Source organism: Lepidochelys kempii, chromosome 6, assembly GCF_965140285.1.
Source record: "Lepidochelys kempii isolate rLepKem1 chromosome 6, rLepKem1.hap1, whole genome shotgun sequence".
Lineage (NCBI taxonomy): Eukaryota > Metazoa > Chordata > Testudines > Cheloniidae > Lepidochelys > Lepidochelys kempii.
In genome coordinates, this window is record NC_136385.1 from 38,375,759 (window position 1) to 38,390,726 (window position 14,968).

Here is a 14,968-nt window from a genome sequence, read left to right on the forward strand (position 1 = left end):
GGTTGTAGATCCTTAATAATGCGTTGGAGGGGTTTTAGTTGGGGGCTGAAGGTGACGGCTAGTGGCGTTCTGTTATTTTCTTTGTTAGGCCTGTCCTGTAGTAGGTAACTTCTGGGAACTCTTCTGGCTCTATCAATCTGTTTCTTTACTTCTGCAGGTGGGTATTGTAGTTGTAAGAAAGCTTGACAGAGATCTTGTAGGTGTTTGTCTCTGTCTGAGGGGTTGGAGCAAATGCGGTTGTATCGCAGAGCTTGGCTGTAGACGATGGATCGTGTGGTGTGGTCAGGGTGAAAGCTGGAGGCATGCAGGTAGGAATAGCTCTACCCTGATATCTGGTGGCGAGTTGTGGTGGTTTGTGGAAAAGAATTTCAGGGGCTGATCTCATTTGCATAGGCACACCCACCCCACTTAGATAGTCACTTTGGCTGCTGTAGGAGGCCGTTTCTCTGTTATTGGGGCAGGAAGAATAAACTGTTATTATCCTGATTATGTGACACAAGGATAGTGGAACTGTACTTGGCCTTTTGTTATGATGGAGGGACTCACCATCAACTAAGCAGGACTTGCTAGGCAAGGGTCATGGGTTCCAAAACACAGTGAATTGGGTTGAGAGGTTGGGGGATAGGTTTAATATCTGGTGGTATGGGCTCCTGGTCAGGGCCCTAAATGCATCCTCTCCTCTCCGTAGAATATCAGAGCTAGTTTTGATTCCATTAGGAATCTAGTTACAGGCTGCTGAACTGAATTCACTTCGGGTCAATGGTGCGTTAGCACTGAGGCTCCCCTACTAAAAGCTGAAATTACTAAAGAGCTGAAATTACTGAGTGCTGTGTTAAGTAGGGGGGGGCTGAAGATATATTGCAGAGCGGCTCACAGGATGGCTGGCAGAGTGGAGCAGTTCGCGGGACAGCTGGTGGAGCGGAGTGGTTTGCGGGACGGCTGGAGTGGCTCACGGGGCCGACTGGTGGAGTGGAGCGGCTGGCAGAGCAGAGCGATTTGTAGGACGGCTGGTGGAGCAGAGCAAAGTGGAGCCCCACAGAGAGGTGGGGCAGTCAGCTTTGGACCATGTAAGGTGCCCCGTCACCCCCCCCCCCATTTCTACCCAGGCGGGGAGGTAAAACTGTGCAGATAAACTTTCAAAGTCTGGGGCTGCGCTGGGACAGAGACTTTTGGGTTGTTGGACTTTGGGTGACTTTTGGGTTGCTGGACTCAAGAACCAAAGGGAAAGGCCCAATTTGCTTGGGGTGGGTTTTTGCTCATGGGTTGTGTTATGAATCCTGTTGGTGGTGTTTCCCCAACATAATACCACATTGTTTCTCTCTGTTATTAAAAGGCTTTTGCTACACTCAGACTCTGTGCTTGCGAGGGGGGAAGTATTGCCTCTTAGAGGTGCCTGGGGGTGGTGGTATATATTTGTGCCAGGTCACTGGGTGGGGGCTCGAGTCGGTTTTGCATTGTGTTATTGGAACGGAACCCCTGGATACTGAACCTGGCCCTTGTTGCTGGCAATTCTGATGGGCAGAAGGGTTACATAAGGATTCTGTTGGTTCCAGGCAAAATCTACATATTTAAAAGTAATGAACCATAAACATTTATTTGGTTTAAAGCTATTAACTGAGTAAGTAAAGCAGAAGGCAAGACTGGGCAGGTTTCCAGAAACTGGTCTTATTGTGCAAAAATAAAATAAAATAGAATACAGTCCACATAAACTTTCTCTCCATGAGTGTAAAATGAAATGTACACATTGGCTTGAAGTATACTATCATACATTTAAGAAATTCCAACTCTATCAGTGTCCAGTGTAAATGATAAGAGTGGCAATAGGGATCATGAAGGAAAACACTTCCTTAATTCAATTAATTAAATGAGAAAGTTTATCTGAAATCTGATTTTTTTTAAAAATCCAGGAAGTTTTGTTTTAAAAGTTTCAGACAATAAATAGTTCTCCTACACAGCTGACTGAGGGAGTAAGTGTGATTTGCAGTGTATCAGGATTTAATTTAAATTACCCATGGATATAAAAAGTTATGTTAAGGGGTCCATGGCAAATGTTTGGCTATCAATGGGCTTGATACTGCTCTCTGTAACACCACCAAAAATTCAGAGTATCTATTTGAAGCCAGTGAAGTTACTCCAAATTGACCCTCTTTTACAGAAAGCAGGATCTGGCTTACAGTCTTTGGCTTCTAGGATTTGTTAAACAGTGGTGCTCAATGGGCCATGGCCAAATGCAAACCCCAGTGAGCCGTATAGTTAGTACAAATCAGAGCTACTGAATAGCTACAGGAAAATACCACACATGTAGAAAAATATTTCATTTTAAAAAGGTGAAGCTCCAAGTGAAGAGAAGAATAAGTTCAGGTCCTTAAATGTGTTAAGTTTAACAGTATTGTTGGTCCTAGGATATTAGAAAGGCAAAGTGGGTGAGGTAATATCTTTTATTGGGCCAACTTCTGTTGGTGTGAGAGACAAGCTCTGTGTAAGCTTGAAAGCCTGTCTCACTCTCACCAACAGAAGTTGGTCCAATAAAAGATACTATCCCACAAACCTTGTCTCTTCTTATATTTAACAGATCAGTCTTACAGCTGAATTTGAAATAACCCCGGAAGGGCATTTTAAACAAAGTAATATGGAGTGATAATGCAACAAGCTAATGTCCTAAGTTCTGGCTCAACAAGATTTCCTCTAGGAATGTAGCAATGTGGCAGTTGTTAGATGGCTTTATTTCAGCTGTTACGAAAATGCAGTTGTGCCCATTCTTTGTTTCTCCATAGATAACTGTTATTACCATCCCAGGGAGTTCAAAGTGGTTTTGCCACCCCTGTGCTGGGGACTATAGTTTGCAATGAAATTGTCCTTGTTGAAATCTGAGATTTCAGCTTCTGAGCATGAAAAGGCAAGAATGAAAGAGGGATGCCAACTACTCTGTTGACAAATTTACAGATGTAGGGTTCTTGTTTGTTTTTAATTAAGAGAGGCCACTTTTTTTAATGCTGGCACCGAGTCTGGAATACTCTCACAGACTGTGAGACTGACAAGCTCATTGTTGAGCTACATTCCTTTGCTTAAACTGCTTCAGTGACACATTTAAATAATAAATTATAGAATCTATAGGAATATTCTACCAATATTCGGGAACCACATTTCTTGTACTATGATCCTGTCAGCTCATATAAACTAAGAAGCGCCAAACTGTGAACTAAAGACCTCCTAAGAAACCTTGGCGTTGCAGTCAGAGGTGATGGTAATTCCGTAAAAGGCACTAGTTCCTCTGAGTTCTAAATTAATGCCCCAGGACAGTGTTGTGGAGCCCTTTGCTGCTGGATGTGCCATCTTTAGACAGGTCCTGAACCACTTACAGTCTTTAAACTTACCAAAGTTGTCTTCATAAGAAGAGGAGTATCAACCTTGATGTGTTTTGCCCAAATTCCAAGTCTGGTCATCGCATTATGCCTACTTACTTGTATAACTTATCTTGATGTTTCAGGTGAATATAGCATTGCTCTTCACATTCAGTTCTAAATTATTGTGCACGTCTGCCATGCAGTATTAAATCTTTGCTGTGTTTCAGTTTAGAAGTAGCTTCATTTTAGTGGTGGTGATCTCTGTGTATCATTTATATATCAATTTAAGTTTGTAAAGCACTGTGATTTAGTCCCTTTAGGAAATGAGGCATAATATAACTCAAGATCTCTTTTATATGTTTATGGAAAACTGACCATCTTGGAATGGAGCCAGTTTTAATTGGGGAAAACTGAAGCTGACTAAGCTTGAACAACCTAATTATAGCCAGAGTAAATGCCTTAGGGCCCCATTTTAAGAAACTAGGGATGAAGTGGTGAAAATAAGAGTAAGCTACTTTGGTCTGTGATCAGATAGAAAAGCAAAATCTTTAAAGCTGTTGTGGCTGGATGCAGAATAGAAAAACTCAATTGCAATAAATGCTTTAAAGAAAACAATTATACTTTTTAAAAACTTTCAAGGTTATGTATTTTAGCCACAGTCAGAGTAAAAAACAGAACACTCCAATACATCATTACACTTGCTATCTACGGACAGAAGAAGTCCAATTTTTCTTTAAAGGTAGATCTCCTAAGGTTCAGGCGGTCACTCACACACAGGTATAGTTAGGAAGACTATAAATTTAGGACAAAATTCCTTTTTCATGTATGTAGTGTGGCTGTCTTATCATACCATGAACATCTGTTACAGGAGTCATTCTGCTATGCTGCCATTGGCCACCGGTGCAGTCTGCAAGATCCCTCCATCTGAGAGAGGTCCTGATCAATCTTTTTTTCTTCTTTCCACCATACAATGCAGCACTCTTCACTGTCGCCCAGATCTTGCCCCATTAAAGTCAGTGGGAGTTTTGCCATTGACTTCAATGCCCTGTGGAGGAAGGACAACTGATGTGGCTTATTGCAATGCAGAAATGTATATTTCATCGCAACATAGACTATTTAACTTTGCTTTCCCCTAAAATAGTGTTATTTATTAAAAAAATCTCAAATCATAATTTGATGTTTTCTACATTTTCAAATATATTTATTTCAATTTCAACACAACACAAAGTATACAGTGCTCACTTTATATTTATTTTTGATTACAAGTACTTGCACTGTAAAAAGACAAAAGAAATAGTATTTTTCAATTCATCTAATACAAGTACTATAGTGCAATCTCTTTATCATGGAAATGCAACTTACAAATGTAGAATCATGCACACAAAAAAACCCTGCATTCAAATATAAAACAATGTAAAATTTTAGAGCCTGCAAGTCCACTCAGTCCTACTTCTTGTTCAGACAATTGCTCAGACAAACAAGTTTATTTACATTTGCAGGAGATAATGCTGCCCGCTTCTTGTTTACAATGTCACCTGAAAGTGAGAACAGGTGTTCTCATGGCGCTGTTGTAGCCAGCGTCACAATATATTTATGTGCCAGATGTGCTAAAATTCATATGTCCCTTCATGCTTCAACCACCATTCCAGTGGACATGCGTCCATGCTGATGACGGGTTCTGCTCAATAACCATCCGAAGCAGTGCGGACTGATGCATGTTCATTTTCATTATCTGAGATAGATGCCACCAGCAGAAGGTTGATTTTCTTTCTTGATGGTTCGGGTTCTGTAGTTTCTGCATCGGAGTGTTGCTCTTTTAAGACTTCTGAAAGCATGCTCCACACCTCATCCCTCTCAGATTTTGGAAGGCACTTCAGATTCTTAAACCTTGGGTTGAGTGAGGTAGCTATCTCTAGAAATCTCACATTGATACCTTCTTTGCGTTTTGTGAAATCTACAGTGAAAGTGTTCTTAAAAGGAACAACATGTGCTGGGTCATCATCTGAGACTGTTATAACATGAAATATATGGCAGAATGTGGATAAAACAGAGCAGAGGATATACAATTCTCCCCCAAGGAGTTCAGTCACAAATTTAATTTAACACATTATTTTTTTAACGAGCGTCATCAGCATGGAAGCATGTTTTCTGGAATGGTGTCCAAAGCATGGAAGGGCATACAAATGTTTAGCATATCTGGCACATAAATATCTTGCAATGCTGGCTACAAAAGTACCATGCAAATGCCTGTTCTCACTTTCTGGTGACACTGTAAATAAGAAGAGGGCAGCATTAGCTCCTGTAAATGTGAACAAACTTGTTTGTCTTAGGCAGTGGTGGGCAACCTGCAGCCCGCATGCCACACGTGGTCCATCAGGGTAATCCGCTGGTGGGCCACAAGACCATTTATTTATATTTGCATAGCTGCCACAGTTCCCAGTGTCTGCGGTTCACCGTTCCCAGCCAATGGGAGCTGTGGGAAGCGAGGGCCAAGCCCACACCACGTCCCGCAGCTCCCATTGGCCAGAAATGGTGAACCGCGGCCACTGGGAGCTGTGGACGGCTGTGCAAATGTAAATAAACGGTCTGGCAGCCCACGGGCTGCAGGATGCCCACCACTGGTCTTAGGGATTGGCTGAACAAGAAGTAGGACTGAATGGCCATGTTTAAGAAGGATGAATTCAAACTGGAACAGGTACAGAGAAGGGCTACTAGGATGATCCAAGGAATGGAAAACTTGTCTTATGAAAGGAGACTCAAGGAGTTCGGCTTGTTTAGCCTAACTAAAAGAAGGTTGAGGGGAGATATGATTGCCCTCTATAAATATATCAGAGGGATAAATACCGGAGAGGGAGAGGAATTATTTAAGCTCAGTACCAATGTGGACACAAGAACAAATAGTTATAAACTGGCCACCAGGAAATTTAGAACTAGAAATTAGACTAAGGTTTCTAACCATCAGAGGAGTGAAGTTTTGGAACAGCCTTCCAAGGGAAGCAGTGGGGGCAAAAGATCTATCTGGCTTTAAGATTAAACTCGATAAGTTTATGGAGGAGATGGTATGATGGGATAATATGGTTTTGGTAATTAAATATTCATGGTAAATAGGCCCAATGGGATATTGATAGGGTGGGAGCTCACGAAAGCGTATGCTCAAATAAATTGGTTAGTCTCTAAGGTGCCACAAGTACTCCTTTTCTTTTTGCGAATACAGACTGACACAGCTGCTACTCTGAAACCGGTGGGATCTGAGTTACCCAGGAAAGAATTTTCTGTAGTATCTGGCTGATGAATCTTGCCCATATGCTCAGGGTTTAGCTGATCGCCATATTTGGGGTCGGGAAGGAATTTTCCTCCAGGGCAGATTGGAAGAGGCCCTGGAGGTTTTTTGCCCCCCTCTGTAGCATGGGGCACGGGTCACTTGCTGGAGGATTCTCTGCTCCTTGAAGTCTTTAAACCATGATTTGAGGACTTCAATAGCACAGGCATAGGTGAGAGGTTTTTTTTGCAGGAGTAGTGGTGAAATTCTGTGGCCTGCGCTGTGCAGGAGATCAGACTAGATGATCATAATGGTCCCTTCTGACCTTAATATCTATGAATCTATGACTTGTAGGCTCTGAAGTTTTACATTGTTTTGTTTTTTGAGTGCAGATATGTAACAAAAAAGAATCTACATTTGTAAATTGCATTTTTATGACAGAGATTGCACTACAGAACTTGTATGAAGTGAATTGAAAAATACTATATCTTTATCATTTTTACAGTGCAAATATTTGTAATAAAAAATATACATCTTGATTTCAATTACAACACAGAAATATATATGAAAATGTAGAAAAACATTAAAAATATTTAATAAATTTAAATTTGTATTCTATTGTTTAACAGTGCGGTTAAACCTGTGATTAATCGTGATTAATTTTTCTAATTGCGATTAATTTTTTTGAGTTAATCGCGTGAGTTAACTGATTAATTGACAGCCCTAAAAAAAATATTTAAAAAACTCACAACAATCTATTGGTCAGAATTAGAATTGTTGTGTTGCAATTAAATATGCATGTTCTTTATACTTAATAAGAATAAGTGTTTATTATGATTACAATGTAATATTTGTGAAGCACTTATGCATTTCCTTGTTTTCAAGTGCCTGGGTTTTGTAAATGATATGAAAGGTGAGTACATTGTTGTTGCTTGGCTACCTTAAATGATTTTTGAAACAACGTGTGTATTATTTAAAGTGTGTATTTATTTATTTAGTGTTGTCAAGGTAGACAGTGCTGTATAATAGGCGACATTATTACTAATACCCGAGTATTTTGCTGAATGTTTTTATATTATCTTCCTAGAGATAGATTAGCAACATTTGTGTTTAATACAACTCTTAATAAATGGCCTGAAAATGCTTACTGGCCATTTCTGAGCATGAGAAGCAAGGCCATCCCTTCCCTTGTACAGTAAAGTTCAGTTTGTACAATACTTTCTATTATTCTTTAGTAACATTTAGAATTACTTATATGCAGACTGTGAACTAGAAAAAAGAGATTTACCATTAACTTGTAACATTGACATGTTTATACATTCAATCTCTCATTAACACAGAAATATATTACAAGTAACACAGGATATTTAAGTGTTTAAGTTTAAAGATTCAGCATGGGGCAGGAGGGAGGATAAAGAGAGAATTTGTGTATGAAGTTAGAACTACTGAAATAAGAATTTTTGAGGTTTCATCTTAGAACTAGGCAACCATGTCTGAGAACTGGAAACTCAGTTGTGTAGCGAGAAATAGATAGGAACTTTCCTAGAGTGTCACTGGAAATTCTCTCTAAACTCAGCAGGCTTATCACAATATTCTCCAGCTATCTGGAATTGTGTTATCCTGTCTGGTAACACCAATAACTATAAAGAGACTCCACAGAGACTTTCTTCAACATAAGACATAAATAATTCGTAGCTAAATAAAGGCTCAGCTCAGATTTGGTACACTAACATCAAAGCTACTGTAAACTGATACTTGTCTTTGACAGCAGGTTCCAAACAAAGTTATGTTATCTAATAGCAATACAAAGAGAATACTTAATGTAAATTAAATGAAGATTCCGTATATTTACAGTTTACAATCATATTCTCGTAACTACATTCAAAAGTGTGTATATGCTGCATACCTAAGATTCTTCATACTCAATTTTTATTTTTCTAAACACCTTTGAACTACTATTTTATTTCTTGTGTTGACATAATGTGAAACAATGTGGCTGGTTATTTTATAATGCAATACAATTGAACTGGTTCATATATACTGAGTTGTACAGTTGACTTTGTCTAGGATTACTGACTAAAGTGCAATCTGATTTACCAGCTGTACTGATTCTGGATTCCTCTGATTTGAAAAATTATGAGTGGAATTGGGCTTAAGTTTCTTTACCAGTTTATTTAACTGGAGTTTTCTTTTTGCCATGCAAAGTCTTATTCTGAAGTTAACTAAGATTGTATTAACAGTTGTGGGAAACCCAGGACAAACAGCTACAAAGGGGCGGGGGGGGGGGGGTTGTAATCAGTCCCAGAAGGTTAAAAGGCCCCTCCCTATCCACTGAGGAGAGGTAACCACAGGTTAATAAGGTTCAGCTGAAAAGGGGTTGCTAGAGAACCAATTAGGTTCAGCTGACTCCAACTGCTTGAGACCTTTTTAAACCCTTAGTGGGGGTAGGGGGGGAGAGAAGCAGGGAAACTGTTAGTAGGCTGGGTGCAGCAAGACACTGAACCTTTTCAGGAAGGGAGGCTGCATTCCCTCCCCAGAAGGGAAAGGAAAACAGGCACAAGGGACTGACTGAAGAAAGGTATATCCTGACTGTGTGCCACCTAGAAGGACTTTCTTGCCCAAACCTGTGTCTCCAAGGTTAAAAAGAACTGAGCCTGCTGAGGCAAACAAGGTACTTTGCCACACAGTATTCATTGTGACTAGTACAAACTGAACTTTTTTTTTCTCTCATTAACATCCAGGGTTTGACTATCAGTAGAAAGTAATATTGCTTTTATTTCATATTTTTAGACTGTAGTTTTTAGAGGAGGAGTAAGAACATCAATACAGGAATTAAACCTACCAGCACAGCAGAGATTGCTTGTTTGGTTTACAGTAAGTCATTTGTTGGTGGATATTAATGTAACACTGCTGCAAGGAGTGGACCAAAAGCCCATTGAAGTAAATGCAAAGACACTAAGCGGTAAATTCAGAAGCCAGTGGGACTATACCATTTACTTAATAGGGACCTGGGCCTTGATATTATCCCTACATATTTACTTCTCAAAGTGGAGCTTGCTGCAAATCACAGCAGAACAAAAAGGTTCACAAATCTAAATGACAGAAGTGGAAAATAAAATCTCCGTGGAAGAAAATCCCAAAGGCACTGATGCTTCATCGGTAGTAAACAGTGGTAAACTAGAGGATCTTAATGTATTAATTACCATCTCACTAAGAAAAACATGTAGCTACAAACAGTTGGAAGGCTAAAACTTTGAACAACAGCATGAAAAGATGTAAACTAAGAATAGTAGATTTAACGGAGGAAGAATTACAGCTGTTTACTTAAATTCCTTAATCTGAATGTATATTAGCATCTCACTGACAAGATGTCAAATACCCTTTTATTTTCAAATATACCTAAGCAGATGTTCAGAGGTCAGTACCTGTGAAATACACAGCAATTGTGACTCTCAAGGAAGAGGATCCTAGCTATTGCTTTCCAGAACCAAACACTTTTTCTTGACTAAAAACAAGAGAATTGCTCTTGTCCCAACTATTGCTGATGGTGCCTAGATGCAGGTGAAATATCACTCTAAAATCAAGTTTAAATTTTTTTTTTTTTTTTTTTTAGAATAAATGCAGAGGTGATAAGTATATACACTGCTAAAATGAGAGTCCTCTCCAAAGCTGTTAAATACATTTCCCATAACTTTGCTGAGAGAAATTTTTGGATTCACAAACTGCAGACTTTGAGGAGGCCATACTGGATAGAGAGTCGCTAGATGACATTGAAAGGAACTCTAGTTTACAGAAATAGCATAGGGACTTAAGGAATTAGTCAGTTAAATAAATACTGAATGATATAACTAGGAATCGTTGTGGGCCCCGAAATTGGTAGATCTTTGTAACAGAAATATCATCATAATCCTTTCAAAACAAACAAACAAAAAACCACATATCAGGAAGTCTTAACCAACTAATGGATATGATCCAAATAGTAAAATGTCCTAGATTTTTATATGTGGCATCGCTTCTCCCGATCAAACTCCCTGATACATTTTTCAAAATGTTGAAAAATATTAATATGCTTCAAGGAAAAAACAACTCTGGTTAGACTGGGAGCCAGTGATTGGAACTGAAGAGAGTGGGGAAACTGGCATTCCAGATCAGGGATATGCCACTAGGCATGTGCACTGAACCATGTAGCATAGACTACTGGGATATCTTAGCTGAGGGTGCCCTTTTGAAAAGGATGGAAGCAGCATTCTGGCAAATGGGACAACAGAGGATAGTGGCAAACACTGATCACTACTATTTGCAGCAGAAGCGATAAACATATGGGAAAAAGTGAAAGCTAGTATAGCAAAGGGCAAAAAACTTGACAATGGTTAGGTTGCTAATGTGCAGAGACCACTGCCAACCATGCTGACCAATATTGTTTCACTGTTTACTTGTGCTCCTCTGTCTGTGTATATGTGTCTGTTTCTTGTTTTATACCGGGGTAGACAACCTATGGCACGTGATCTGATTTTCAGTGGCACTCATGCTGCCCGGGTCCTGGCCACTAGTCCGGGGGGCTCTGCATTTTAATTTAATTTTTAAATGAAGCTTCTCAAACCTTATTTACTTTACATACAACAATAGTTTAGTTATATATTATAGACTTATAGAAAGAGACCTTCAAAAAATGTTAAAATGTATTACTGGCAAGTGAAACCTTAAATTAGAGTGAATAAATGAAGACTCAGCACACCACTTCTGAAAGGTTGCTGACCCCTGTTTTATACTTAGATTGTAAGCTGCATGAGGCACGGACCTTCTTTTTGTTCTGTTTGTATAGTACCTAGCACAGTGGAATCCTGGCCTGTAACAAGTGTCCCTTGGCAGTGCAGTAATACACATTACTACTACTAATAAAGGACATTTCCTCAAATTTCTGCAATGAATGAACAAGAAAACCTCTGGGGCAAAGGTGTGCTAGAGAGTTCATTTAAAAATGAAATGAAGGATGAGAATATTCGCTATTTACCAAGGACCCACAAGCGTACTATGCTCTTCTTTGACATACATGCATGAATGTGCCAGTGCATTTAAGGGGGTCAAATAAAAATATTGCTTAGAATGTGTCTTACCAATATACTGAATAGATTAGCTGACACATTCTGTGCAGTGTGTTTTAGGAAAGACTCCTTCCTGCCTGTGTGATGGGAATATCAAGATATTCTAGGCTTCTGAAAATAGTATATTCCCACATCCAGAAATTAACTCCCTACCAGAGATATTTTTATTATACTGGATCTAAACTGCAAAATTCCTTTAGATAAACCACTCCAGTGACTTAAGAGTCTGTGAGATCTTAGCAAGTATAGCTATATGGCTGAAAAAGAACTGTCTTTTGGAGACAAAGTGGATAAAAAGGACATGGCAAATTATGCAATTGACAAATTATTTGTTTATACTGCAACATGGCAACCATGCATTACTTCAGCAATGGACTAGAACCTAACATTGGGCAAATACCTATGGTACTTAATACATGGCCACCATTATTATAATATAGAGCACCCCATAGTCTTGAATGTATTTAGCCTCACAACACCTCTGAGTAGAAAGTGCTATTATTTTCATTTAACTAATGAGGACACGGGGTAAGTGACTTACCCGAAGTGGTGAAGCAGGAAATTGAACGCTGCCTTCCAAGTCCCAGGCTCATGCTCTTGCCACTGGACCATACTTTCCTCTCCATATAAAAGTTTTGCTAACTTTAAAAAGACCTAAAATCTGTCTAACAAGAATACTAAGGCCAAGCATGGAGGTAATATTACATTTATATGAATTTTAAAGATCTGCTTACGTAAGTTAGGAGAAGAAGGCACATATTGTATGATCCCATGAGAGGATGAGCATCCTGCAGCAATGAGTTAGTGTGTCTTTACTAGATGATGAGGCTGCAATATTTTTCATTCTGTATTTCTATTCTTATGTTTTGTGGTGTGCCTGGTCTGCCGTGCTAGGTAGACTATGCTCCAAATCATACTGAGGCCAGCCCCTTTTCCTCCATTTACTGGTATTCCAGAAGTGTTTTTCTTTTTGTTCTTCCTTCATGATAATATAAAAGCATCTTCTATTTCACTCCTTAAACCTGCTGATGCAGACACACTTTTCAGGTAGAAACAACATGCACTGTTACAGCTTTGTTTATATAGTATTTATAACTTTCAAAAGTAAGTAGGTTTCATCTTCAAAAGCTAAATACAGGAAAGCATCATAGCTCAAAAGTGTGAATAAATTGAACTGTCTTGTCAAGCTTGAACGAAATAAAAAAATTGCAAATGTTAGGCCTCAAACTTCCATATACTTCAAAATGTAAGCCTTGCAAAAATAAAGCTTAACCTTGTGGCTTGTGGTCAGGCCATGCTGCTACCAGATAGCAATATCTGCTGACTCCTGTGTACTTATCAACCCCAAATTACCCACAATCAAGATCTAATTGGCTACAGAAAATAAATAGGCCTCAATTATACAAACAACTAACAATTGGACATAAAAATTAAATACGCATCGATTATACAATTAGGGCAACCACATAAACAATGTGGCCCACCCTGATTGGTTGGTCTGTTCTAAAACACTGCTGTCAGACCAGATAAAAAGGACGAAGGCACAGGAGTGAGTGTGTGTGTGTGTTTTGGGTCATACCTGACCCACAACCCCTGAACCAAAGGGACGTGCACTTCTCGACTGTCTGTACCTGGCCAGTGTGGAAAGCGGCCAACTGAAGGGTAATTTACTTTTCGGACGAATGCAGGGTAAGTCTGGTCGCTCGAGCCGAATTGATCATAGTCGTATCAATACTGTAGTACAAAGTCGATAGTAGATAGCTGATGCATAATAGCTTTGCATGTATTTGTGCTTGTCTTTTAAGTAGTCCAAGCGGATGCATGTGGTGCTGTCGTTCATCAGCTTTATGTTGCCTTTGAAATAGTTTGTCACCAGGAATATAAAGCTGGTGAATAAGAGCCTTACTTATGCTTGTCTTTGGGGCTTTTATTATGACTTGCCAGGACCAGCATATGTAGAGTAATTCTTATTCAGTGCTGGTCTTTGGTTTTCCTTTTTCTGTTTTGTTTATGCTGTTCAAAATGAATTAAAAGCCTTTCTTGAGGAATAATTAGTAGTTCTTACTTATTTTATATGGACACCACTTAACCTCTTTACATCTGTGTTGGGAGTAGGAACACCTCGGGGTCAATTAGGGCCCCAAGGTGTGCCTCCTTCTTCCTTCATCTCCGCAAAAAGTTAATAGAATGAAATGCTCAGATTCAGCAGATTGCTCTAGTAAAACAATGCAAGGAACAAGCAACAGTAAGATTTTGAAACCAAACAGGAGGTATACTCCATGAGGCACGTTCACCTTGAAGTTTACTTCTTGCCTCAGACAACTGTTTAAATATTTAGCTCATTGTATATTATATTACTTAGCTGTGCACATTCATAGTCACAAATTAGGCCCCGTCTACATTAGTTAACTCATGTTATACAGGCTGGTTTTAAATTTGGTTCAGAGTAGGCCAGTATGGGGTCAAATAATCTTGAACTTGAAAAACTGGAGTTCCATTCCTAACCTCTACCACAGATTTCTTGTGTGACTCTGCGTAAGTCACTTAAGCACAGGTCCTCAAAATGACCTATTGACACCTATTGATTTCAATGGGGGTTAAGGGCCTAAATATCTTTAAGGACCTGGGCCTTAATGCTTCAGCTCCCTGCCTGTAAAATCGGGATAACAGTACTTTCCTACCCGAGAGGGGTGTTGTGAGGATAAAAAATTAAAGATTGTGAGGCACACAGATACTGCAATCACAGGGGTCATACAGGCACTATAGGTAGATTAGAAAGCATCAGAGCATGCACGTGCTCCAATTCTGGCTTCCTATTCCAGGCCCTTCACACTACTCTCCTTGCACAAAGGGGTCAGAAACCAGCTGGATCTTGGTGTAAAGGTGACTCTTGGAGGCTGCAGTACCATTTCTGTGTACAGATAGGCACATTCAAGGGAGAAAATGCATCCTGTGTGAAGTATAAGTCTTAAGCCAGACCCCTTCCAATGCCCTTTCAGGCTTCACCAGCAGCAGTCTTTAGCGGGTGGGTAATGAACACCCAAAGCTCCCATTCACTTCAAATGAAGCTGCTTAGCACCTCTGAAAAGAACAAGGCCCAAGTCTCTTTCCTCCCTGTTTGTCTCCATTCTTTACCCTTTTTGCTGCCTAGGGCCAAAACCTTATTTATAATGCTGCCCTCCTTCCCCTCGCACAATCTCTTCACTTCCTCTCCTCCCTTTCCAAAGCCACTGCCTCTTTCCCCCCACTCTCTCCTCATTCCT